General features: G+C 45.7%; 1 protein-coding gene and 1 long non-coding RNA gene across 2 annotated transcripts in view; both read left to right on the top strand.

Moving 5' to 3' along the window:
* The first annotated feature begins 12,455 nt into the window (after positions 1-12,455).
* LOC307226141 lies at positions 12,456-13,941 on the top strand. The gene is made up of 2 exons (XR_013843337.1): positions 12,456-13,487; positions 13,759-13,941. It is a non-coding gene; the product is annotated as an uncharacterized lncRNA (long non-coding RNA).
* Positions 13,942-15,248: 1,307 nt separating this feature from the next.
* Positions 15,249-27,584, top strand: part of FAM3C (FAM3 metabolism regulating signaling molecule C) — a 36,321-nt gene continuing 23,985 nt past the window's right edge. The window contains exon 1 of the mRNA XM_079994464.1: positions 15,249-15,356. The gene's annotated coding sequence lies outside the window, so the exon portion shown is untranslated. The remainder of the gene's footprint in view (positions 15,357-27,584) is intronic.

Raw genomic sequence — 27,584 nt, 5'->3', positions numbered from 1 at the left:
ATTGTCCGGTGCGTCCTATGGTGCGAAAAATATGGTAGCCCTTGACGTCTTAGCTAGCGGAAAAACATTATTTTGAAAAAAACCCTAAGCTGCGCGCTCACAATTTCAGCAAAAATCTGACGTTCTGCAATTCACTCAAAAATGGTGCCAAACTGTTGCAAATGCTCCCATGAAAGGTTTTTTGGTGGAAACACAAGGGTTTTTATCATCGGGAAAAGAATTAGCCCTCGACGTTTTAGCTTGCGGAAAAACATTTAAAAAAAAAAAATCCCTAAGCCGCGCAGTCACAATTTCAGCAAAAAACTGACGTTCTACCATTCATTCCAAAATAGTGCCAAACTGTTGCAAATGCTCCCCTGAAAGGTTTTTCTGTGGAAACAGAAGGGTTTTAACATCAGAAAAAGAATTAGCCCTCAACGTCTTAGCTTGGGAAAAACAGTTTTTTTGGGGGGGGGGGGAACCTACGCTGCGCAGTCAAAATTTCAGCAAAAATCTGACGTTCTGCCATTCGTTCCAAAAAAATGCCAAACTGTTGCAAATGCTCCCTTGAAAGGTTTTCCCGTGGAAACAGAAGGATTTTTATCATCGGAAAAAGAATTAGCCCTCGACATCTTAGCTTGCGGAAAAACATTTTTTTGAAAAAATCGCTAAGCCGCGCGGTCACAATTTCAGCAAAAAACTGACGTTCTGAAATTCACTCAAAAATATTGCCAAACTGTTGCAAATGCTCCCCTGAAAGGTTTTTCTGTGGAAAAAGAAGGGTTTTAACATCGGAAAAAGAATCAGCCCTCGACGTCTTAGCTTGCGGAAAAACATTCTTTAAAAAAAAAAAATCCCTAATCCGCGCGGTCACAATTTCAGCAAAAATCTGACGTTCTGCAATTCACTCAAACATGCTGCCAAACTGCTGCAAATGCTCCCCTGAAAGCTTTTTCCGTGGAAACAGAAGGGTTTTAACATCAGAAAAAGAATTAGCCCTCAATGTCTTAGCTTGCGGAAAAACTTTTTTTTTGAAAAAAAAAACCTACGCTGCGCGGTCACAATTTCAGCAAAAAACTGACGTTCTGCAATTCATTCAAAACTGGTGCCAAACTGTTCAAATGCTCCCCTGAAAGTTCTTCGGAGGAAACAGAAGGGTTTTTATCATTGGAAAAAGAATTAGCCCTCAACGTCTTAGCTTGGGGAAAAATATTTTTTTAAAAAAATCCCTAAGCCGCGCGGTCACAATTTCAGCAAAAATCTGACGTTCTGCAATTCACACAAACGTGGTGCCAAATTCTTGCAAATGCCCCCTGAAATGTTTTTTGGAGGAAACATCAGGGTTCTCATCATCGGAAAAAGAATTAGCCCTCAATGTCTTAGCTTGCGGAAAAACATTTTTTAAAAAAAAAAAAAATCCCTAATCCGCGCGGTCACGATTTCAGCAAAAAAATGACGTCCTGCAATTGACTCAAAAATGGTGCCAAACCATTGCAAATGCTCCTCTGAAACTTTTTTCGGAGGAAACAGAAGGATTTTTATCATCAGAAAAAGAATTAGCCCTCGACGTCTTAGCTTGCGGAAAAACATTTTTTAAAAAAATCCCTAAGCCACGCGGTCACAATTTCAGCAGAAATCTGACGTTTTCTGATTCACTCCAAAATGGTGCCAAACTGTTGCAAACGCTCTCCTGAAAGGTTTGGCGGTGGAAACAGAAGGCTTTCGATGCTCGGCTAAGGAATCAGGCCTCGACTTCTTAGCTTGCGGAATTGGTTTTTTTGAAAAAAATCCTTAAGCCGCGCAGTCACAATTTCAGCAAAAATTTGACGTTCTGCAATTCACTCAAAAATGGTGCCAAACCATTGCAAATGCTCCTCTGAAACTTTTTTCAGAGGAAACAGACGGATTTTTATCATTGGAAAAAGAATTAGCCCTCAACGTCTTAGCTTGCGGAAAAACATTTTTTTAAAAAAATCCCTAAGCCGCGCGGTCACAATTTCAGCAAAAATCTGACGTTCTCCAATTCACTCAAACATAGTGCCAAATTCTTGCAAATGCCCCCTGAAATGTTTTTCAGAGGAAACAGAAGGGTTCTCATCATTGGAAAAAGAATTAGCCCTCAATGTCTTAGCTTGCGGAAAAACATTTTTTAAAAAAAAAAAAATCCCTAATCCGCGCGGTCACGATTTCAGCAAAAAAATGACGTCCTGCAATTGACTCAAAAATGGTGCCAAACCATTGCAAATGCTCCTCTGAAACTTTTTTCGGAGGAAACAGAAGGATTTTTATCATCGGGAAAAGAATTAGCCCTCGACGTCTTAGCTTGCGGAAAAACATTTTTTAAAAAAATCCCTAAGCCATGCGGTCACAATTTCAGCAGAAATCTGACGTTTTCTGATTCACTCCAAAATGGTGCCAAACTGTTGCAAACGCTCTCCTGAAAGGTTTGGCGGTGGAAACAGAAGGCTTTCGATGCTCGGCTAAGGAATCAGGCCTCGACTTCTTAGCTTGCGGAATTGGTTTTTTTGAAAAAAATCCATAAGCCGCGCAGTCACAATTTCAGCAAAAATCTGACGTTCTGCAATTCACTCAAAAATGGTGCCAAACGGTTGCAAATGCTCCCCTGAAAGCTTTTTCGGTGGAAACAGAAGAGTTTTTATCGTCAAAAAAAGAATTAGCCCTCAATGTCTTAGCTTGTGGAAAAACATTTTTTTGAAAAAATCCCTAAGCCACGCGGTCACAATTTCAGCAGAAATCTGACGTTCTCTGATTCACTCCACAATGGTGCCCAACTGTTGCAAACGCTCCCCTGAAAGGTTTGGCGGTGGAAACAGAAGGCTTTTGATGCTCGGCTAAGAAATCAGGCCTTGACGTCTTAACCTGCGGAAAATCATTTTTCTTAAATATCCCTAAGCCCCAGGGTCAGAATTTCAGCAAAAATCTGACATTCTCCGATTCACTCCAAAATGGTGCCAAACTGTTGCAAATGCTCCCGTGAAAGTTTTGGCAGTGCAAACAGAAGGTTTTATTATACATTAAAAAACCAGCCCTTGGCCCCCTATCCCCTCAAAAAGCATTTTTGGGGGAAAATCCCTCGCTCACTGTGTCACAATTTCACCAAAAATCTAATGTTATTAGAATAACTCAAAAATGGTTCCAAATAGTTGCAAATTCTCCCCTGAAATGTTTGGCAGTGCAAACAGCAGGTTTTATCTTAGATTTAATCAATCAGTCCTCAGCCCCCTAACCCGCAGGTTCAAAATTTTGTGAAATGGATGTCTTGGTCAATGGTATCTGTAATGGTTCTAGGGGTTGCTCGTGCATAAAATCGGCGCCACACCTGGGTGGGTTGCCTGAGTGAACCCTTTCTGTCCGGACAGCCACTCACCCGTGGCTGTCTCAATCACTGGCAGAATCCGTCAGTGGGCGTTTCTTGAACTTCTTCCAGCAAAGAAGCTCTTTGACGCCTAGTCTCCGCCTACTCTCCCTGCACGGAAGCCTTCTGCACAGGGAGGGTGTGGGCAGCGGAGGACCCGTGCTCTCCCCGCTGGTCTCTGGTGAGGAGTCATGGAGCCACCTCGCCGATTCCCCCATCTGCCCCCCTTCTCCACTGGTGCTATGCTGATTTCCTTCCCCAGAAGATGGGCTGCTTCTCTCCCGCCCGGGACGCTCTCCAGAATCCCTCTGGAGCCCTCCCTCTCCCTCTGGCTCCGATGGCAGTTCCCTGACATCCACCTCCTCCCCAGGACCCCCTCTACCCCGGCGCGATTTTCCGATTCAACCTCGTCTCTTTCCTCGGCTGACGATTGGGGGAAATCCCCTGAAGGAGCTGTCACCATCCTCTGAGGATTCAAAACCAGCTTCCCACCCGCTCAGATCTCTTCCCGCAGGGTGGACCTCCCAGTCTGATTCTTCTCCCTCTGACACCTCCCCTCCCTCCTCTTCGGAGGCAGGAAAACTCACAAAATCCCCTTCGTCGTCTGTGGGTCCAAATTCTTCCTCCCAGAATCTTGCTAGTGGTTTTGGTTTATCCGGGAACAAAATGTGGAATTCTTCCACCAGATAGCCGTCATTGATTGATTCAGCGGGGACCCCCATATTTTCTGACCTGGGTTCTCCCTCCCAAGCTACCAAGTACTCCACCTGGCGACCTCACCACCTTGATTCGAGTATTTCCATGGCTTGGTTGCGGTGTTCCCTCTCCTCTATCCGCAGGTGGGTGGTGACTCCTCCCTCCCACCCCAGAAATTCCCGTCCCTCCCTGTATGGTGAAAGTAGGGACCTATGGAACACCGGATGTATCTTCATGCTGTCAGGCAACTTGAGTTTGAATGACACTGGGTTCACCTGCTGTGTTACCTCAAAAGGCCCCAGCCGCCTCGGCTGCAACTTCTTGCACCCTCCCTTTAGGGGTAACCCTTGGGTTGACAACCACACCCGGTCTCCCACCCGTATGGCCTCCCCCTCCTGACGGTGCTTGTCCGCCTGCCTCTTGTAAACTTCCTTGGCCCGCTCCAAGTTCATCTTGAGTTGCTGGTGCAAGGCCTCCATTTCTTCTACAAACTGCTCAGCCGCGGGTACACTCCATCCTTTCTCCCCCCCCTCCCCGGGAAGGCCCTGGGGTGACACCCATAATTGGCCATGAACGGGCTCATTCCCGTGGACACATGTTCAGCGTTATTGTACGCAAATTCAGCCAAAGCTAGTTTCTCTACCCAATCGTTCTGTCTCTCGCTGACGTAGCAGCGTAGGCATTGCTGGAGTATACTGTTTGCTCTTTCTGCTTGTCCGTTGGTTTCGGGGTGCCTCGCCGTCAAGAAGCCCACCTCTACCTGTAGCAAGCTCATGAGCTTCATCCAGAACCTGGAAGTAAATTGTTTCCCGCGATCCGAGATTACTCTCAAGGGAGGCCCATGCAGTCTGAAAACGTGATCCACAAACAACCTGGCTGTCTCCTCTGCCGTCACCGCGTGTGAGCAAGCTATGAAGTGGCACATTTTTGTCAGTAGATCAACTACTATCATGACTGCTGTCTTCCCCCTTGACTTGGGCAGATCTGTCATAAAATCAATGGACACCACCTCCCAGGGCCTTCCCGGTGTAGGTAAGGGTTCCAGTAACCCTGCGGGGGCAGCCCTCTCCCCCTTTGCCCTCTGGCATCGGTCACACCCCCGTACATATTCCCGTATGTCTTCCCTCACCTTTGGCCACCAGAACTGCCTGGTGACGAGCAACATGGTCTTGTGCTGTCCAAAGTGCCCAGCTGTTGGGTTGTCATGGAGTTGTTTAAGTACCTTCCCCCTCAAGGTCTCCCCCGGTACATACAGTGCCCCTTTATAGTACAGTAGTCCTTCCTTTTCCTCAAACCCTCCATGGTCTTCCCTTCCGTCCTGGAGTTCCCTGATTTTCGCTTGAGCGAACGCGTCGTCTCTAGTAAGCCCTGCCAGTTCTCGTTTCCCAACCAACGCTCCCCCCCACACCCATCGGTCCTCGGGAAACACGTGTCGGACCTCCGGTGGTCCCTCTCCTTCCATGTACTCCGGTTTCCGGGAGAGAGCATCTGCTCTTACGTTTTCCTCCCCCGGCACATATCTGATCTCAAAGGAAAACTTGGAGAACTCCTGGGCCCATCGAATCTGTCTCTGGTTGAGCACTCGTGCGGTCCGCCAATATTCCAAGTTCTTGTGGTCAGTACAAACCTGGATCTTGTGCCGCGCCCCTATCAACAGATGCCTCCATTGCCGAAACGCCGCATAGATCACAAGCAGTTCTCGGTCATATACTGTATAGGTTTGCTCCAACTTGCTCAGCTTCCTTGAGAAAAAGGCACACTGCCTCCAGCCCTGCTTGGCCCCGGGCTGCAAAAGGACTGCTCCAACGGCTCGGTCGGACGCGTCCGTCTCCAGTCTCATGGGCTTCTCCAGATCAACGTGCAGGAGCTGCTCTTCCGAAGCGAACGCCTTCTTTAGCCTAGCAAAGGATTGCTGGGCACTTTCTGTCCATGCGAACTTCTTTTTGCTACTGAGACAATCTGTGATGGACGCTGTCAAGTGAGCGAAGTTCTTTATGAACTTCCTGTAGAAGTTGCTGAACCCTAAGAACCTCTGCACATCCTTCTGGGTTTTGGGGGCTTTCCATTCCAGCACTGCCTTCACCTTGCCTGGGTTCATAGCTAAGCCCTTGTCTGACAACTTGTACCCCAGAAACTCGACCTCTCTGGTGTGAAATTGGCATTTTTCCAGCTTGACCCACAACTGATGCTTCTGCAATCTCTGTAGCACTTCCCTGACGTCCCTGACGTGTTCCTTCTCATTGTCCGAATAGATTAAGACGTCATCCAAAAAGGCTATGCAATTCTTGTACAGCAGGGGCCCCAACACGTGGGGCATGAATGCTTGAAAGCAGGCGGACTCCGATTGTAATCCATATGGCATGACTAAGTACTCAAAAGCCCCCGGGGGGTGAACATGGTAGTTTTCCATTCGTCCCCCTCCCTTATCCTAATCAAATTGTATGCTCCCCTGAGGTCCAGCTTGGTAAAAATCTTCCCCTGCCTCACCTGTGTTAAAATGTCGTCAATCCTGAGCATTGGGAAGGTCACGGGTTCTGACACCAGGTTTAAGGCCCGGTAATCCATGACTAATCTGGGCTGATTAGTCTCTTTTTTGTCCACAAAGAACACCAGACTGCCCCCCACCGCCTTTGATTCCCTTATGAACCCCCTCTTCAGGTTCTTGTCAATAAACTGCCACAACTCCTGTATCTCCCGGTCAGACATGGCATACAGCTTACCCACCGGCAACTGGGCCCCTGGGAGTAAGTTGATTTGGCATTCAAAGGGCCTGTGTGGGGGTAGTCTATCTGCCTCCCTCTCGCTGAAGACCTCCTTCAGCTCAGCATATTGTGGTGGCACCTCCCCTTTTTGTTCCACGGCCAGCCCAGCCACCCTGGCCACCGTCATTCTTGGGTTTTCCCCTCCCAGACAGTGTCCTAAGCAGTAAGTTGACCCTAAGGTGACTGACCGCTGATGCCACAACACTACTGGATCATGCAGTGCCAGCCAGCTCATCCCCAGTATTATTGGGGGTCCTGCCAGTGTGGCCACGTGAAAGGCAATGGTCTCCGTGTGCCTGGAAACCCTCATTCGCATTGGCGGGGTCTGGTGTGTCACTCCCCCCCTCCAGAAGTTCCCTGCCATCAATGGTGGTCACCTGCAAGGGAAAATCTAGAGGCTACAGGTGGAGTTGGTGCTCCGGAGCGAAGTCTCTGCTGAAGAAATTACATGAGCTGCCCGAATCCAGCAGTCCCTTAACTTTGACAGGGTGCCCATTCGGGAGTTCTAGCACCACTTCTATGGCTATAGCTGCCTTGGGGGGTCAGGTTGGGGCACTTCTATTGGTTGCTGGCCTGGCTGCTGCCCCTGCTGATTGGCAGCCAGGCATTGTCATTTCCCTGCGCCTGCCCTTCCTCCTGCTTCTCGTCGTGACCAGCAGCCCCCCCCCATCCCTTGCCAGGCTTTTCGTTGAGGGCAGACCTTAGCAAAATGTCCTGGTCGTTGACAGAGGAAACACTTTTTGGTAGTTTTCCACTCCTTTCCCTCCCTTTTACGACCTTCACCGGAGTTTGAAACCTCTCTCGCGCGCACGCCATCAATTTCCATTGGCTCCGCCGCCTGGGAAGGCTCCCTCGGTATCTCAGGAATGCGGTAGTCATGGCAACGTTCCCCTCTCATTTCCCGCTTCTCCTGAGCCCGCGCTTCCTGGCATACGCTGATCGCCAGCACAGCCTTTGTGAGCTCATCCATTGACCGTGGCCGGGGCGCTCGGGACAACTCGTCTTTCACTTCGGGGGACAGACCCTCCTCAAACAACATTTGTATCGGTTCAGAGTCCAGATCCCACCCGAGCCGGTGGACTAACATCGCAAAACGCGACCAGTAGTTTCTGACGGAGTGGCCCCCCTGCTTGCACCCCATCAGTTCCCGCCAAGTCACACTTTGCTCCACCTCGCTGGAGAACATCGCGTCCATCCCCTGGAAGAATTTCTTAAGGTCCTTCAAGGCATCATTTTGCATCGCCATTAGGGGCCTAATAATAATAATAATAATAATAATAATAATAATAATAATTTGTTATTTGTACCCTGCCCATCTGGCTGGGCTTCCCCAGCCACTCTGGGCGGCTTCCAACAAAGATGAAAAATACACTAAAATGTCACATATTAAAAACTTCCCTGAACAGGGCTGCCTTCAGATGTCTTCTGAATGTCAGGTAGTTGTTTATCGCTTTGACATCTGATGGGAGGGCGTTCCACAGGGCGGGCGCCACTACCGAGAAGGCCCTCTGCCTGGTTCCCTGTAACTTGGCCTCTTGCAGTGAGGGAACCGCCAGAAGGCCCTCGAAGCTGGACCTCAGTGTCTGGGCAGAACGATGGGGGAGGAGACGCTCCTTCAGATATACTGGACCGAGGCCGTTTAGGGCTTTAAAGGTCAGCACCAACACTTTGAATTGTGCTCGGAAACGTACTGTGAGCCAATGTAGGTCTTTCAAGACTGGTGTTATATGGTCTCGGCGGCCGCTCCCAGTCACCAGTCTAGCTGCCGCATTCTGGATTAGTTGTAGTTTCCGGGTCACCTTCAAAGGTAGCCCCACGTAGAGCGCATTGCAGTAGTCCAAGCGGGAGATGATCCATTCGCGCGCCCCATCCTGCAGATGCCCCACAATGTAAGCCACCCTCTCCCCATCATCAGCAAAGTCATCTTTCTGCAGTTCCAAAGTGTACTGCACTTCCGTTCGGAAAGCATTGTAGTCCTGGGGCTTCCCACCAAACTTGTGTACCAGCCCCAGTACCTTCCTTGCAATGGGGGTGGGTCTGACCTGTGCATCCTGAGCCCGTCTTTCGTCCAGCCGCGCTGTCAGGATAGCTACATGCTGTTCCAAGTCTCGGTTCCTCTCAACCAGACTCCGCACTCCAGCTGGTTGCTCCGTCTCTCCGGCTGTCCCTGTTTGGCTCATCGTGCTGCCTCTCCTGGGCTGCGCACAAGCAATGTCAGTGACTGACGGATTGCTGTAATGGTTCTAGGGGTTGCTTGTGCATAAAATCGGCACCACACCTGGGTGGGTTGCCTGAGTGAACCCTTTCTGTCCGGACAGCCACTCACCCGTGGCTGTCTCAGTCACTGGCAGAATCCGTCAGTGGGCGTTTCTTGAACTTTTCCCAGCAAAGAAGCTCTTTGACGCCTAGTCTCTGCCTACTCTCCCTGCGGGGAAGCCTTCTGCACAGGGAGGGTGTGGGCAGCAGAGGACCCGTGCTCTCCCCGCTGGTCTCAGGTGAGGAGTCATGGAGCCACCTCGCCGATTCCCCCATCTGCCCCCCCTTCTCCACTGGTGCTATGCTGATTTCCTTCCCCAGAAGATGGGCTGCTTCTCTCCCTCCCGGGACACTCTCCGGAATCCCTCTGGAGCCCTCCCTCTCCCTCTGGCTCCGATGGCACTTCCCTGACAGTATCAAAGGCCGCTGAGAGATCCAGCAGAACTAGGAAACAGCTTTCACCTTTGTCCCTAGCCTGCCGGAGATCATTGACCAGCGCAACTAAGGCAGTTTCAGTCCCATGATGAGGCCTGAATCCCACTGGAAGGGATCAAATTGGTCTGGATCCTCCAGGCATGCAACTACCCGCTCAATCACCTTGCCCAAGAATGGAAGATTTGAGACTGGGCAATAAGTGGCCATATTGGCTATGTCTAAAGATGTTTTTTAAAGAAGCGGTTTAATAACCACCTCTTTCAGCGGGTCTGGGAAGGCTCCCTCACAGAGAGAAGCATTCACCATAACTCATGGATGGCAGTGGTCTTGTGATTCATTGACCTGGCATTGTACAGCTGCACCTTCAGGTCATGTGGGTCTCCTTTGCTGATTCCAGTATCCATCTGGTCAAGACCAGAGCTGGAGGCAAAGATAGTCCTCAAACAGCGACTAAATCTGCTTCCTCGGTAATGACATGGTCTGGTCTTAGCCTAACTCCTCCTATTAATGGCACCATAACTCATTCCTCCAATTTATTTGACTCTTATAAACCTTAACTTTTACTCCCCTTCTACTATTTTCCTGGTTTTCCATCTGCTATCTTTTCAACTGTGTTTTCTTGCTCTACAAAGTTGCTTTCATTACCTTATATTACTCCATATTGTAACCTCTACTGCTGAGTATTTTTGTCAGTCAGTTACGATTATTTTCTTGTTATAACATTTCCCCATATAATCTATATATAATGTTCACTGCTCTTTTAAACCCTTATTGTCTTTATATCGCAATCTATTTGTCATACTGGCAAATTCTATACAGTACATTCTAATATTTTAAGGTGCCATTCTTCTCAGGATGGTACTGTATCTGCTCTCCACTTTTGTGCTACCAGAATTCGGGCAGCTGTGGACACATACATCCATAGACTAATTAGATCTTTGGGGATTTCTGTTGTTATTCCCAGAAGAAAAGCTTCTGGGTTTTGGTGAAACATCCTTCTAAACATTTCCTTAAGTTCATTATGTACTATCTCCCATAATTCTTTTATTATTCTAAAGACCACCATGAATGGTAAAATGTGCCAGTTGTTTCTTTGCATTTCCAACACAGGTCACTTTTATATTTAGACATTTTGCCTAGTTTGCTTGGTGTCAAGTATCATCTGTGAATGATTTTTGGGTAGTTCTCTTTTAACGCATAACTAGCAGTGAATTTTACATTTGTTTTCCACAGTTGTTTCCACAAATTCAAATCAATATTATGACCCACATCTTGTGCCCAACATTTCAAAGGGCTCCATGCAGGTCGTGAATGGAGCCAGGAGCAAAAAACCAAGATGGGCCAGAATGCAAAAGTGGGCAGAGAAAACCCCCGTCCAGGAAAACAAGATATTATCAAACTTGAAGGACGCTTCCCAGCCAAGGAGGTTGTGAGCCGGGCTGCGGGGAGCATGGCAGCCTGAGGAGAGTCCTGAGGGCTGGATAGAGAAGCCTGGCGTCACATCCCTGTGTTACAACCAAGGGAAAACATTGCTCCAGAGACAGAAAACCTGCTGTTGTTGGCCTAGTCCAGGCATCCCCAAACTCGGACCTCCAGAGGTTTTGGGACTACAATTCCCATCAACCCTGACCACTGGTCCTGTTAGTTAGGGATGATGGGAGTTATAGCCCCAAAACATCTGGAGGGCCGAGTTTGGGGATGCCTGGCCTAGTCACTCGAGAAGGAGTGTCTCCACCCCCAATGTTCTGCCCAGACACTGAGGTCTAGCACCGAGGGCCTTCTGGCGGTTCCCTCACTGCGAGAAGCCAAGTTACAGGGAACCAGGCAAAGGGCATTCTCGGTAGTGGCACCCGCCCTGTGGAACACCCTCCCACCAGATGTCAAAGAGAACAGTAACTATGAGATTTTTAGAAGACATCTGAAGGCAGCCCTGTTTAGGGATGCTTTTAATGTTTGATGCATTGCTGTATTGTAATATTTTGTTGAAAGCCGCCCAGAGTGGCTGGGGAAGCCCAGCCAGATGGGCATGGTATAAATAATAAATTATTATTAATATTATTATTATTAAGGAGGCAATAGGTTTCCAATATGTCACCCCCTCATCTCAAAACCCTAGAAACTGGGTTAAGAAGGGCAGCAGACTGCTTCTAGCTCAGGCTCTCCCAAACTGGGGCCTCCAGCTGTTTTTCGACTATGATTCGCATCACCCCTGACCTCTGGTCCTGCTAGCTAGGGATGACAGGAGTCATAGTCCAAAAACAGCCTGAGACCCAAGTTTGGGAAACCCTGCTCCAGCCTCTGGCTTGACTAAGGTGGAATCTACACACATATAAAAAATGCTGTCAATATGCTTCTTCTCAAAACGTTTCGAAAACCACATTGAATATGTCATAGCTCACCGCCGCCATCTAGTGTCACATTTGTATATTGCACCTTACAACACACATTTTATTGGCAGCTGTGTGGCTGAGTCCATATGTGGTTGTTCGGGGTCTCCTCAAGCTGGAGATGAGAGTCGGAAGAAAGGATTGTCTTCCTCCCCCCAAAGAATCCCAGGAACTGTGGTTTGCTAAGGATGCTAGGAATTGTGGTTCCCGGGATTCTTTGAGGGAAAGCTGTGTGCTTTAAATGCACGATAGTCTGAAACTCTGAAAAACTGAGAATGCTGGTTGGGGTGATAGGAGTTGTAGTTCTACACATCTGGAGAGTGGCAGGTTGGGGAAGCCTAGGATAGGCTGAGCATGAGATCAGCCTCCTCTGGTCACCGTAATAGCTGAAGCAGCAGGTAGGTCTGGAATTTCCCGAAACTTAAATTTTATTTTTAAAAATTCATTATTACAATTTCCAAAACCACATTCCATTCCCTCAATCGTACCTTACCTTATAATAAACGATAGCATTTCTTGAAACTTTATTTTTTTTAAATTTTATTTATATTTTGCATCATTACAGTTTCCAAAACCATGTTCACATTGAAACCAACATTTCCCTCAATCATATCTTACTTTATAATAAACAATGCAATTTCTTGAAACTTTCTTCCAGGCTGTCATTCTGTTTTTTTCTGCGCCATAGACATTTCTATGAGAACACGCCCCAATTCTTTAGAAACAAGTGATGCCACGGCAAGGTCACCCATCTTAGCAAAGCCATCACAGTAGGTTCTCCCAGCAAAAACCATACAATTAGCAGCTTTTTCGTAGTCCGCCCCTCAAGTTTATTAAATTCTGCAGTCCTGGATTATTATAGGTGCTCTCCGTGCTGCTCTAAGCCCTTCTGAGAACAACAGGAGTTACTGCCAGGTAAATAATAATAATAATAATAATAATAATAATAATAATAATAATATCTGGCTGGGTTTCCCCAGCCACTCTGGGCGGCTCCCAACAGAATATTAATAATATGTAATAAAGGATTGCAGCTTTTATCTGTGGCCTTCCAAATTTTGTTGGACTTCTGTTCTTATCAACCCAGCTAGCATGACTAATAGTTAGAGATGAGGGTATCATAAATCCAGTACAATCTGGAGACTCTAACTTTAGAGGTTAGGGCTACCATATTTCAAACAGTGGAGCTTTTTAAAGCAAAGTTGTTAAGCTCTTTTTTAAAGTTTTGCCCAGAGTTGTCAAGCTTTTTTTGGCAACATAGCAGAAAATAAAATACTGTTTTTGAGCTATTTTTATGGAAAGTCAGCAAAAACGGCACTGCCATCATGGGCTGCCTTACGTCCAGATTTTCCTGGACGTTTTGACGATTTTTGCCCAGACACTGCTGCAGTTACAGTATTGGATAAACACAACAATATGTGGAATGAATTTATACAAAATGTAGTAGACTATAAATATTTATATTGGTAATAAGTTAATAATATGGAATTTATAAAATAATGTATGGGTTAGGGTATTTTTTTATCTATTCATATCATGTTTCTCTCACCTTTACATAGTTCTGTGTTTTGTTCTTTTCCGTTTTTTCTTCTTTTCGTATCACTTTACTACTTTATATTTGAATTTCCCCCCCAATAAAATGTCAATTAATAATTGCAAAAAAAAGGGGGGGGGGAACGCCTTTAAAGAAGGAAGAACTTTCAACAAAGAATGGGGGAGATATGCAGATTTTTTTTAAAAAAAAATGGTAAACAATTAAATACATCAAGCAGTTAAAAGAAATATGTAACTGTGCAGTATACAGTAATGGATAGATAAAGTACAGTAAGATTAATTGGAAGTCAGTTTTAAATTTCTTCTCTTTAAGTTTTATAATTGTGTTCAGTATCAGGAGTATATATGATAATAATTATATTAATCTTCTTGTATCTATAGTGTGGTGGTTTGTTTGATTTTTCTGTTATTTGTTTGTTTGATTGTATGTTTGTTTACTTGTATGTACATCTGTTTTCTCATAAATGTATTTATTTTAAATTAATAAAGATATATTTTTAAAAGGTGACTTTTGCAGAAATACACAGAGTAAGAAACCAAAGGAGCAAAAAGAGGCAAATGTTTGTATACGGTACGTCTGGCAAATGTCCAGATTTTTCCGGGCATTTATCAGGATTTCAAAGGTGGAATTGACGTCCGCGGGGAATATCCAAAAGGCGGCGCTTTGTCCTGGAACAATAAAAAAATCAAGTCAATCTAAACATAATGAATGTTTTAGTTTATGCAAAAGATGCAGGAATTTATGGTATGCAAAACGAACAATAGAAAGAGAAGAAGAAAGCCGTTGATATTTTAAGGTTGTTTAAATGAATATTCAAAAATGTAAAACTGAAAAACTTAATAACAATTATTATTTTTTTAAATCACGCTTTTTTGGCATCTGTGTAAAAAATAGTTTGGGGGTGTCCTGGTTTTTCACTTTTTGAAATATGGCGAGTGGCGACCGTAAGGTGGAGGGAAGTCTAAGCAACGACAACTATGTATGCAATCGTTATTTGACGATTGTTGCTGTCCATTTGGAAAAACCTGAAAATAAAATTTATAGAAAAAGAAAAAAGATGGGTTTAAATGAAAATGGGTTTAATTTGACGGCGAAACTAAGAGACCCCAATGATGAATCTGTTTCTGGAAAACCCATTTTGGGGCTATCCGTTGAAGCATCAAAATGATCTGAAAACGTGAGCTGGATTCGAGATATAAGAGGCGGGAATAAAAAAAGAAATGGTAAAATTAAGTGAAGGGTCATGATTATAACGATAGGGTTGCTATATTTTTCAAAAGTGAAAATCTTTGGCAATTCTTTGTTGAGATTTCATTGGCGAAATTGTTGAGCTGCTCCCACCCGCCCCCTGGCAAAATTTCGAAAGAACTGGACGTTTCCGAGCTATTTATGAGGAAAAGCAGCACGCGATCCATCCGCCCGGGTTTTCCCGGAGGCACAACCCGACACCCCCTCACGCCCGCGGCGTTGGCCTGCGGCCCGGGAATTCCGGACGTATGGCAACCCGCCGAAACGAGGGGGGGAAGAAAAAGGGTAACATAAAAAATAATGTTATATTGTACGCGGAGTCGATTTGTTAGAATCTCAATAACCAGAGGTGGGGTTTATTTTTTTTGGGGGGGGGGAACAATGCGGGCCGGGACACCGCGCTCTGCACTTGCCTCGGAGCGCTCTCGGTCTTGGAGCGCCTCAGACTACGCGAAGGCCGCTGCGCCACCACAGGCGCGGCGGTCCTCCAGCGCTAGAGGGCGGTACTCCGTACCTTGCTCTGCGCAGCCGCTCTAGGCGGCCGCCGCTGGGTACGCATCGCGAGCCTCCAAGGCGCATGCGCAGTCGGAGGAGGAGGCGAGGAGGCGGCGGCGGCGGCAGCAGCGAGGCGCTCGCTGCTGTTGGGCCGGCGAAGGCGGCAGGTAAGGCGGGCGAGGGAAGAAGAGCCTCCCCGGGAGGAGAGGCGCGCGCGCGTCCCCTGCGGCCTTTTCCATCTCTCCCTTTCCTCCGGCCCGGTTCCTCTTTCGCGGCCGCGCTTCCTCGGCCGCCTCTCGGCTGCTGCCCGTCCTCGGCTGGGCGCCTGTGGCCGCTCACCTCGGACGCCGGCGGAGGAAGGAGGCTCCCCGGCTCTGCTCTTCCGAAAGGCGAGGGAGCCCGCGCGCAACGCAACACGCGCAGCCCTCGCGGGGTTCGAAACTCGTGTTGTTCCGGGCGCATTTGGCGACCGGAAACGCCAGCAGTTTCTGAGCTCTGGGTGCAGCAGCCCTGCGCCTGAGATTTATGGTGAAACCCGCAGAGTGGAAGGAAAGGAGGACCTTTCTCTGCCTCCCCGCTTCCAGCTACTCTCCGAAGACTGGAGAGAGAGAGAGAGAGAGAGGTACCCCTGCCCGTACGGGCCAGTCTTGACAGACTCTGGGGTTGTGCGCCCATCTCACTTAAGAGGCCAGGGGCCAGCGCTGTCCGGAGACACTTCCGGGTCACGTGGCCAGCGTGACATCGCTGCTCTGGCGAGCCAGAGCCGCACACGGAAACGCCGTTTACCTTCCCGCTGGTAAGCGGTCCCTATTTATCTACTTGCACCCGGAGGTGCTTTCGAACTGCTAGGTTGGCAGGCGCTGGGACTGAGCAGCGGGAGCGCACCCCGCCACAGGGATTCGAACCGCCGACCTTTCGATCGGCAAGCCCTAGGCGCTGAGGCTTTAACCCACAGACTGGAGAAGAGACCCTCTAATCCAAGAGATGATGATCATTACTTTTGTATACTGCCCTGTGCCCAGGTCTTAGGGCAGTGCGTGAGGAAAAGATCACAATATAAAAACACAAAATGCATAAGAAAAATAACACACACCCCCATCACACTTTAAAAGGGCATTGAATGTCAATCAGCCAAAGGCCTGGTTAAAAAGGAACATTTTTGCTTGGTGCCTAAAGGTGGTCAGTGGTACAGGGTTACAGAAGCATCATGTTACAGATGCTTCAGGTTACAGACTCCACTAACCCAGAAATAGTACCTCAAGTTATGAACTTTGATTTAGAACGAGAACAGAAATCGCGTGGCAGCAGCAGCGGGAGGCCCCATTAGCTAAAGTGGTGCTTCAGGTTAAGAACAGACCTGAACGAATTAAGTTCTTAACCCGAGGTACCACTGTATAATGAAGGTGCCAGCCAACTCTTCCTAGGGAGAGCATTCCACAAACATTGTAGATAGCACAGTGGGAACTTTTCCTCTCTCTTCCCCCACTCCTGCAGGCAGTTTCGAAATTCCCATTGTTCTAGTGGCATTTTGCAACAGCGAATTTCATTAGTGCGAGCAGTTTCTGAGCTCTGGGTGCAGCCCTACGTCTGAGATTTCTGACGAAAACTACAGAGTGGAAAGAAAGGAGGACCTTTTTCTGCCTCCTTGCTTCCAGCTACTCTCCAAAGACTGGAGAAGAGACCCTCTGAAGAATATTAGGGGGGTTGGCAGGGGAAGGACTAGACCATGTGAAAAATGAATGTAATATTTTAGCTACAGTTCGTTCGTTTTCAGCTTTGTATTCTTGTTATTAAAAAAGTGTGCCTAGACATTCCATTGTTGTGCCCATAACCTTGGTTTATAAGGTGCTGTTTAGCTCATAGCTTTTGTATCTCCATTTCTAACACTGATGCCTTCACATTTATACTTTATTCAGTTAGTAGCAAAAGGAAGCTTTCAGTTGAATATAGAAACAGTGATTCAAGAGTTGGAAGGAGCCAATATATATTAGGACAGGGTTTCCCTGTGCCATTTAGCTCCTAGCTTTCATATCTCAGTTTCCAACAATGATACCTTGCTTTGAGTCTTGCCTCTGCCCTGAACTTCCTAGGTTTCTACTCATGTCTTTCTCTCAGCCTCAGTCTACCCATCTGCTAAATGGTGTGTATGTGCATTCGGTGATACTGGCTGACCTTAGGCACTTGAGCCAACTCCTAGGAGCTGAGATCCCTTTGACCCCCCCCCCCAATAAAATATTTGAGGGGGCTGGCTCTCCTCCCATAGTTGGTAGGCGTTGCCATTCTAATGGTGTGCATGGACCACATCGTGTGATCCGTTATGCGGGGCTGAGGTTAGCTGGGCACCCCCAATATTTTATTCAAGTTGGTACCCCTGTGCTTGATGGAAGGGTCGCCGCTGCATAAGGCATGTGAAGCTTCTTTGCGTGCTTGAAAACATTTTATTTTGTTTGATGTTAATCCCATATATGCCCCCTTCCAACTCTGCAGTGCAGTGATTCTATGCGCTTGTAGGTGTCCTGAGAAGTTCAGACTGCATGGGTTAAATGAACATCCCAGAGCATTTACAGAGAATGGTTCCCATGGCCGCTGAGTAGCCGCAGTCAGCTGCCACGCACCTAGAGCTGGGGAAGTCTGAAGTCCCCACCTCCTCCAGGAACTTTGAGCACCGACACTTCTTCCGAGAAATTAAATACTGCTTAACACATATTAATCCTCTTGTACTCTTGTCAGTCTGAGTGATAACAGGGCACATTCTCCCTCCCCGCCTCGTGAATTATGGGTGCATAAAGCTGAGCATGACGACATTCGTTTGTCTCTTATCCACGTCACCACTGGAGTGGTGAAAGTCTGCATTCTCAATTCATTATCAGTGAAGTGGGGATTGGTTTTCTAGATAAAATTTAATAGGAGGTTACAGTGACAACTTCTATGCATGTTAAAGTTACAGCTAAGTCTCCTTGAAAACTTTTTCTGCCTCTTCTTCTTAGGATATGTCCTTTCCTTTTTTATCTGCCTAGATTCTGCAGAACCAATATTTGTTGGTTTCTTGCCCTGATCTCTCCTTCTCTGCAGCCTTGGAGCATTCCTTGTATTTCAAGGAAGGGGCAGCGTTCCCAAAAGGCATATGCAGCAAAGACTACTGGACAGTTTCCCTTTCACACCACTTTTGCGTTATTAACATTTACAGACCCATCAAAGTAGAGAGGCGTCAGGATGACCTGTTTGTTGAGTCATGCTTGTGATTTCCTTGCGCAGAGTTTGCAGGGAGGTTAGATGATGTTAGCCCATTGCTGATCATTTGTTCTGATTTGTTTGCCCTGCCGCATGAGGCAGTTGTTTTCCCACACTTGCCGGTGCATTTTCCTGTCACTTATTGCAAAAAGCCCATGGGGTGTGTGGGGGCGGGGGGCGGGGTTTGCTGTACTTTAATTGTGCAACCCAAATGTGCAGTTGAATCCCACTTGCAAAACAGAGGCCTCTAGGTCTTTGGCAGTGGTTTTCAACCTGTGTGCCATGGAACCCTGGGGTGCCTTGAATGATGGTCAGGGGTGCAGCGGGCACCACTGGCCTCTGTCCCTCTTTCCTTCCCTCCCTCTTCTGATGCCCTCTTGTGTCTCTGCCTCCCAAAGGCTTGCACAGCTGTTTGTTGCAGCAGTCCTGGCTGCAAGCTCCCCAGGGGAATGGTAGCTCTGGCGCTGGCCAAGGGATGTTTCCCAGGCCCCTGTGGGGCATTGTGAGGAGGCACCTCTCTTTGGGGCAGGGGTGGGGAGTTCAGACCCACAATTAGCTGACTAAACCTTGTCATAAAGGAGCATGCACAACGGCTATGAATTTGGAGGCACTACATATATTTAGAGTAGTTCTTAAGGCAGTTTGATAGAGCCTCTTGACTGCAAAGAGTTTTAAAAGGGCGGGGTCAATTGAGAACAAAATAGTAAATGGGGCTTCATAAGTAAGTGTCAATTGATGCTTGTTGGGACCACTATCATGCTTTCATGTCCTGCCCCTCTCGTGGGGGTGTGGTAGTAAAGGTTGCTGCATCACTCAAGAGGAGGAGTGCACATGCGGTGTCTCTCTCTCTGGAGCATGGCAGGGAATTGTGCCCTGTGACTCTGCCCAGGGAGAGGGCAGAAGCAAGAGAAATCGGAGAGGCTGCAGTCACCACTTCCTTCTCTTGCTTGACAAACCTGGTTTGGCAATGTGGAGAATTTGGACCGTGGGGCTCCCTAGAGGGAGAACGCAGGCCACCCACTTCTTCCATGTGCAGTACAGTAGATGTTCAGGTTGCGTACATGATCCGTTCGCAACCTGAGGCACGTTCGCAACCCGCAGCGTTTGCAACCCGCAGCGCGTCTGCGCATGCGCGGTTGCGATTAGGCGCTTCTGCGAATGCGCGACCGCCGAAACCCGGAAGTAACCTGTTCCGGTACTTCTGGGTTTCGGCGGGTCTGTAACCCGGAAAAACACAACCTGAAGGGTCTGTAACCCGAGGTATGACTGTATAGTGTAGAGCATTCCAATCTCTTTGGTAACTAAGGTGAAATCTACACACATATAAAAAACGCTGTGAAAATGCTTCTTTTAAAAAACATTTTGAAAAATACATTGAATTTGGCATCCATGTTCTCCCTGGTCCCCCCCCCTGCATTTATGTACTTCCCCTTCCTTTGTTAGGTTGTAATCATCATCTAGAAGCAGGAGGCTGACCTTTTTTTACTTTGTATAGCTCTGTGTAGTATATTCATTGGTAGATACCACATTTGCGCCCTTCTCCCAAGTGTTAGCAGTTTGTTTTACAAAAAGAAAATATCTGACAGTGCTCAGTTGAGTTCAGTTAATTTTTTTTGTAAGTGCATGCCTTTAGACTAGGCATTTAAAAAGCAGTAGAGGTCATACCTTTCTGAAATAGTTTAATTAGCGCTTTAGTTTGTGTGTGCATGTGTGTATATATAAAATCAGCTTGCAACTTCTGTGCATTTAGATTGTGCAAATTATGTTTTTGCGCTTGGTCTAAACAGATAAATGAGAGGGGGGGCATCCAGGAAAGAAAAAATGGCACTGACCTTGGGAGACTGTGTATAGCCTTGGGAGAGCGTTTGGAGGTGCAGTGAGAGTGTGTTTTGACTATACACAATTTTGGCTTTACACGTGATCCCTGGAATATAATCCCTTGTAAGTTGAAGGTCAATTCAATAGTACTTCCAGTCCATAGTAATTTATACCTTACTGATGAGGAATGCTAAAACAGAAAAGTGTTTATAGGGCTTATTCCTATACTTAACATTCTTTGTACAGTTTTCAGTCTTCTACTGCAATGCTATTCACACGTGCCTGAGACTGAACGCAGAGTACTGAGGACTTGCTTCAGAATAAGCATGCATGGGAATTGCACTGTTAATATTATAGTAAAATGTTGTACAGGAGGTCATGGGACAAAGGATTCCTTATTATCTAAGCACTACAGTATTTGCCTTTCCAGCTGTAAAATAATAATAAAAACCACAAGTGTTTGCACTGTAGGCCTGGCTTTTCTGATACGATGGTTTTAAATTGCTTTTTAATTTTCATTCTGAAGTGGAACAGTTAGCAGCAGAGTTATTTTGCAGTTGCATGATACAAACATGTAGATTTATATTGGGCCCCTGAGCATCTTTATGTATCGAGAGAGAGAGAGAGAGAGAGATTGTAGCCCTTAAGACTGGTGATAGATAGGAAAATTGCACAGAATTCTGAACTAAAGTTTTTCAGTGGTCCACAGTAGCTCCTTACTTCCTAGAAGCAACGGCATTAAGCAAAATCTCCAGGTCTTGCCTTTTCTGGCATGCAATGTTTGATAGCAGCCAGCTGTACAGTCTGCATGGGTGAGTTAAATTAAAGCCGTGGCTAAAAAATTACCCTCCTGAAGAAGGTACATCCCCTTTTGGTCCTTGAAATGGTTTCCTTCACAACCCCTAGTTTAGCACTAAAGCATCGAACCGAAAATGCATGTGGCCGCCACACATGATTGCCTTATGTGATTTCAGGCCAGAGGCAAAAGTGGGGGAAGCATAGCGTGGGAAGCGTAGTGTAGAGAGGAAGCGCAGCGGCAGAGCACACACTTCTCATGAAGATCGCCCTGGGTCAAACTCTGGCATCTTCAAAGATCTATGGCCAGCAGAGAGTAGATCATACTGGGCTTGATTAACCAGTTCTCTGGCTCAGTATTTTTGCATTTCTGTATTTTTCCATCTGAAGAAATGCATGCAATCTAGCTTTTAAAAATTAAATTGAGAAATTGCTAGCCTACCATTTTTTTCTTTAATGGTCCATCTAAAAGTAAAGGTAAAGGTACCCCTGCCCATACGGGCCAGTCTTGACAGACTCTGGGGTTGTGCGCCCATCTCACTTAAGAGGCCAGGGGCCAGCGCTGTCCGGAGACACTTCCGGGTCACGTGGCCAGCGTGACATCGCTGCTCTGGCGAGCCAGAGCCGCACACGGAAACGCCGTTTACCTTCCCGCTGGTAAGCGGTCCCTATTTATCTACTTGCACCCGGAGGTGCTTTCGAACTGCTAGGTTGGCAGGCGCTGGGACCGAGCAGCGGGAGCGCACCCCGCCGCAGGGATTCGAACCGCCAACCTTTCGATCGGCAAGTCCTAGGCGCTGAGGCTTTAACCCACAGCGCCACCTGCGTCCCTTAATGGTCCATCTACTGATACACAAATTAATTTTAAAGCACCTTTCCTTTGCGTGGGTTGTGTGGACTGAGATCTTTGGTACAATGAGATCTTTGGTACAAGGCCCGTTGGGAGTGCCGGGCAAAATCAGGGTTAGCCAAACACTAGGTGCATTTGGCACCTGGCTTTTGACCACTTGCAACCTAGTGAGGATGCCTGGGTGCCAGGGTGGCACCTGATACCTCCACCATCTGGAGGTGCATGCCTGGGGAATCATTGGAACTTGACTATTTTACACACTAAAACCACATCCTGTAGAAATCACCAGTTACTTTTATCTGCGCAATCAGAATGAATTTCAGAAACCAAAATGCTTTTTCCGTGCAGCCTGAGCAGGAGCGGTGTACAGCATTGTAGTTAATTGTTGTAACTTGTCTTCCTTTATTCCACCCCACTGTCCTGCTCACAGTTGTGAAGAGTATTCTTACGTTAGGAATCGTCTGTGTCACCATTCAGAAAAAGAGGCAGAATCAAGTGATCCTCTTTAAGTTCTTAACCAAGCTCAGTGTTGTCATCTGAACTAGCTGGATGTTTAACTGAGAATTGATCACAGTCAGTCCATCATTTGTTGTTGTTGTTGTTGTTTTTTGCTTTCATTTTTTTTAATGCAAATTTATTAAGGTTTTTTGAATACAAATACGTAAATATTATACAACATTACTTATATCGTAACATAGTTTTGTTACATCTTTGGACTCCCTCACATCTCCCGCTCCCACTTACATCATTGCATAAAAGACATTTTTCAAGCAAATTACCCTCTTGTTTACAATCTTATCTCCACTCGTTTAAATAATATCTAGCAATTCTCCAAAAAATTTATATTTTCCTTAATCTCACTTAGCGTCAAAATCAGATCTAATTCAATGGTAGGCAATTATTTATGATCTAGCATCCTTCTTAGCATTCAACCAAATTACAATATTTTTGTAAATAAATCTTAAATTTCCTCCAGTCCTCCTCGACCCTCTCTTCTCCCAGGTCACGGATTCTACCAGTCATCTCGGCCAGTTGCATATAGTCCATCAGCTGCATCTGCCACTCTTCCAGTGTGGGTAGATCTTGAGTTTTCCAATTCTTAGCGATGAGTATCCTTGCTGCCGTTGTTGCATACATAAAAAATGTTCGGTCCTTCTTTAACACCTTCTGGTCGACAATACCCAGAAGGAAGGCCTCTGGTTTCTTAGTAAAGGTATACTTAAATACCTTCTTCAGCTCATTATATATCATTTCCCAAAAGGCCTTCACTTTAGGGCAAGTCCACCAGAGATGAAAGAATGTTCCTTCATGTTCTTTACATTTCCAACATTTATTATCAGACAAATGGTATATTTTGGCAAGTTTAACTGGGGTCATGTACCATCTATATATCATTTTCATTACATTTTCCTTCAGAGCATTACATGCAGTGAAGTTCAGCCCAGTGGTCCACAACCTTTCCCAATCCTCAAACATAATATTATACCCAATATCCTGAGCCCACTTTATCATTACCGATTTAACCATTTCGTCTTGTGTATTCCATTTTAACAGCAAGTTATACATTCTTGATAATACCTTAGTCTTTGGTTCTAACAATTCTGTTTCCAACTTTGATTTCTCCACCTGGAACCCTACCTTTTTATCATTCTTAAAGACTTCTTTAATCTGAGCGTAATGTAACCAGTCTCGCACTTTATCCTCACAGTCAGTCCATCATTTGAAAAATAAGACTTTAAAGCTGTCTTGCCCCCTAATGGAAACTAAACATTCTGTTTTGGCAAGCCTAACCTTGGTTTAAGGAACCATTTGGCACCTGGGCTTATATTATCTGAGTTTCTAAAACTGGGCAAAGTGTCTTCTGGCCAACCCCCTTCTCTGTCAGTGGCCCTGGTGGGTTTAATGTGACTACAGTGGCAGTGATCCAAAGAGCATTAAGCCACCTGTATAATTTCCCACAATGCCCCAGGGTGAACCTGGGCTGGAGGCATTGTGGGAAATTTAAAGAGTGGCTATTCCCAGTCACTTGCCACTGCTCAGAAAGAAGGATCTAGGAGGGGCCCAGGGCAAGCTTTGTCCCTGGGCCCAGCCAGCTGCCCAGAGATAGCAGGTGCTGACGTATGCTTTCAAAATCCAGCTATTCTGCAATTGCGAAATTGAAAAGGTGAAAGTGCACGCACACTTGGAGAAAAATATCTGAGGACTTGAAAAAAAAATACGTCTAATTAACCTCCAAAGGAACATGTAATAGAAAAATCATGACCACTGTTGCAGAAGAGCTGTTATTTCCTAGTTCTCCTTCACAGATTCTAACCTATAGTACTTTTTTACAGCACTATGTGTAATATTTTGCAAGAGAACTTCCTTGTTTCCTTTCTTTGCCTCTGCTTCTTTAATTTGAGCCAGGCTTGCAAGTGCTGCTAGGATTTGGCATAGCTACATAGAGAAGGGATGGTCTCTGAATATCGGTAAAGCGCCTCTTCTGGTTATGAAATAAAACGCCAAATTCAATCCTGCATAGTCCTTCAAATAAACTTGTACACAGAAGCTGTTTTCTCTTAAGGGAGGTGCAGTTTTTGCAGCAAAGCCAACCAGCTGATTAGAGTTCCCTTCCCACTACACCCTGCGACTCAGTAAACGGAACGAGATATGATCTCTTTCCAGAGACTACATTTGGTGTTGATCAGGTCAAGAAAAATGATAAGGAGTGGAGGTTTGTGGTGGAAGGTACGGACTCGATAACTGATAAAGAGTTTCATTTGTAGTGCGCTGAGCATGTCCAACGGCAGCTATATATATCATAGAATCACAGAGTTAGAAGGGACCCTGAGGTTCATCTAGTGCAGTATTATTACTGAAAAAGGGAATCTGCTGCAAATCGCCTGGGACAGTTTCTAGTCGCTGGTGGCGACCTGGCAACATGCTAATGAGCCTGAAGTAGTTGTGTGGAAATGGTAACAGTTATTAAGAAAAACAATTTGTAAATTAGGATTTGCATATCTGATGCCTAATGGCGTGATGTCAACTGTTCTAAAGTTTTATGTATAAGTAACAAGATTATTTCACATTAAGTTGGATTAACTTGAATGCTGAGAATATATATTTAAGAAGCAGTGTTGACCAGTGACAGAAATGAGGCATTTCCTCAGGGGCAGTGTTAGAAATCAGATATATAAGATTATCGCCAAATGGCACCTTATACCTGGATTACAGTCACCACTACGGAATATCCAGACACTTTTTTTGCAATGAAATTGCTTATTACTGTATTATCATTGTTATTATTATTTCTATACTACTTTGTGTTTTAAAGAAAAAAATATCAAAGTGGTTTACAACACATTAAAATATCAAATACAGCAATCCAGAATAAAACAAATTCAAGGAAAATATTTCAGATCCTTCTCTAAGTGACATTTTGCCTTCCCCATATTCATTTACCTGCTTAATTTATAGAGTTGCCCCACAGCAGAAATGCTCTAGGAAGCCAGTGGGGTGTAGTGGTGACATTGGGCCAGTCACAGCCTCTTGCCCTACTTCACAGGGTCATTGTAGGAATTAGCCTGAGGAGGTGAGAGAACCATGTACTCCTTGGAGAAAAAGGTGGGATAGAAATGCAAACAAATAAGCTCTTCTGCTTACCTTACCTGCTTAAGAAATCTGGAGGGGCCAGCCAGATGGAGATGTCAGCTGCCATCCAGGCATCTCTATGTGGTCACAATTGGACCTGTGCCAGACACAAATGGCGCCTTGCTAATTTCTAACACAGGTTACAATTGGCTGCCGTTCTCTTTGTATTTATGCTTTTCACTCCTCACCCTTTTCTTTTTCACAACTCTATTCAATAACTCAACCCTAAAATATTAGATTATCTTTCCCCAGCAGTTGTTGAGGGCTCCCAGTTCTTCCCATCTCCAACCATTGCTCATGCTGGCTGGGCCTGATGGAAGCTGCAGTCCGAAAATCTGAAGGTCACCAAGGCTGTGTGCAGATTTATGAAGGCTGCAATCTTGTAGACATTTCCCTAGGGAGTAAGCTTTATGGGATTAATGGGGGCTCCCTTCTGAAGAAGTGTGTTAAGTGTTGCATGGTAAAATGCCTCAAGTGTAGCTGCTGTCTAAGTGCCAGGAAGGAATAATATATATATTTAAAAACTTACACCTGAAGCAAAGTAGAAGATTTTATTATTATTTTTTGTATTAAAGGCTGTCGATCCGCCCCCCACGCTTTTCAGGTTTAAGCGGGCCAGAATGATCATGTTTTACAATCTTGCATGGGCATGCATGCGGTAGTTACTTATTACTACATTAAGAACGATTAAGACAGGCTGGTGTTTTTAATACTGGTGCACCTGCTGTGTGTAATTGCAGCCTGCCGCGGGTAAAAACCGTAAAGATTTTAGTGAATAGTTTTTTATCTTACCCGCAAATAGCTTTTTCGGAAGTTTAATTTGAGCAGTTTCTAAGAGGGCATTCTCCTCTCCCCGCCCCATACCAAATTGTTCTAGGAACCATATTTTAGCTTCTGTTTCTCTACATTGGGTGAAAGGTCTACATCAGAATCTGCATTTGATTGTAAAAGGTTTTATTCCATTTTTAAAAAATGCATGACTATAGCTGTTACCTTAGGTGCGTAGACTTGTGGAGAGGCTCCTTTAAAATCACTGGGATTTGCATCTGAGTCAACATGCCTTGTTGGATCAAGCTGCAAAAAGAGAAGTTTCTAGAAAAAGTTGCTTCTTTAGATTTGGAAGCGTGGGGGCAGCAATTGTGAAACTGGGTAGGTAGGCTGTTAATCTATCCCTGGGCAAGCCCTTTTCCCTCCAACACATGTGAAGATAAGGAAGAAAATCCTGTTTGAGCTAGGACATTGGGAGGAATGTGAATTTTCTGTTTCTCTGATAAATGCCCGCCTTTGCTGTAAGAGCTCCCAAGCAGCCAAAGCCCCCATTATATTCCCTAATGTGGAGAGGAGTGGCTTTCTCTTTTTCACCCCAAAAATGATTTTTTTCACTTCAGTCTTTATTGCTCTGAATGGGGAAAAAATGTGGGAAATGATGGGCCTTGTGAATGCTCTGGGCCAAAGTAACATCATTCCAGAATTTCTTAACACCGATTTTCAGAGAGTCAGATCTGGCTTATCCAGTTTTAAAGAAAATGCTATGTGGAAAGGAAACATTCTGTATGGAAAAAAGCAGGAGAGATGGGCTTTAATGGGTGATTGCTGATTTAAAAGTAAGGATTTGTGGGCTGGCAAATAGGGAATAGGTTAATAGTTAAGTAAAAGTCTAGCAGGAACTAAAAATGAGCAGCCAGTGGGAAATGAAGAGGAAGAAAATTGGGGGAGGAAATCAAAGATAAAATGCTAAAATATTTTAAGTTTTTTGAAATGTAATATGGAAACGTATGTACTATTGAGCAAGCTAAAAAGGGTGGGAAGTGAAACATCGAGGAAGCGGGGTGGGAAGTCACCTTTAAATTTGCAGGAAATTTGAATTAATGTGATGTTAAATTCATTAATTTTTTTGAAAAGTAATAAAAATTAATTGGCAAAAAAAAAAGGTAAGTAAACATTCTAAACTTTGGTTTTAGTATACTGTGGCACCAAAGTGGGGGGAGTCTTAGAGTGCTGGACTAGGAACCCATGCAACCATGAACCTTGAGCCAATAACTATCAGCCTAGACCACTTCACTGGGATCTT

The sequence above is a fragment of the Podarcis cretensis genome, assembly GCF_951804945.1.
Source record: "Podarcis cretensis genome assembly, chromosome: 10".
Taxonomy (NCBI): Eukaryota; Metazoa; Chordata; class Lepidosauria; order Squamata; family Lacertidae; genus Podarcis; species Podarcis cretensis.
Note: the sequence above shows the minus strand (reverse complement) of the source record. Positions and strands in the feature narration are given on the sequence as shown.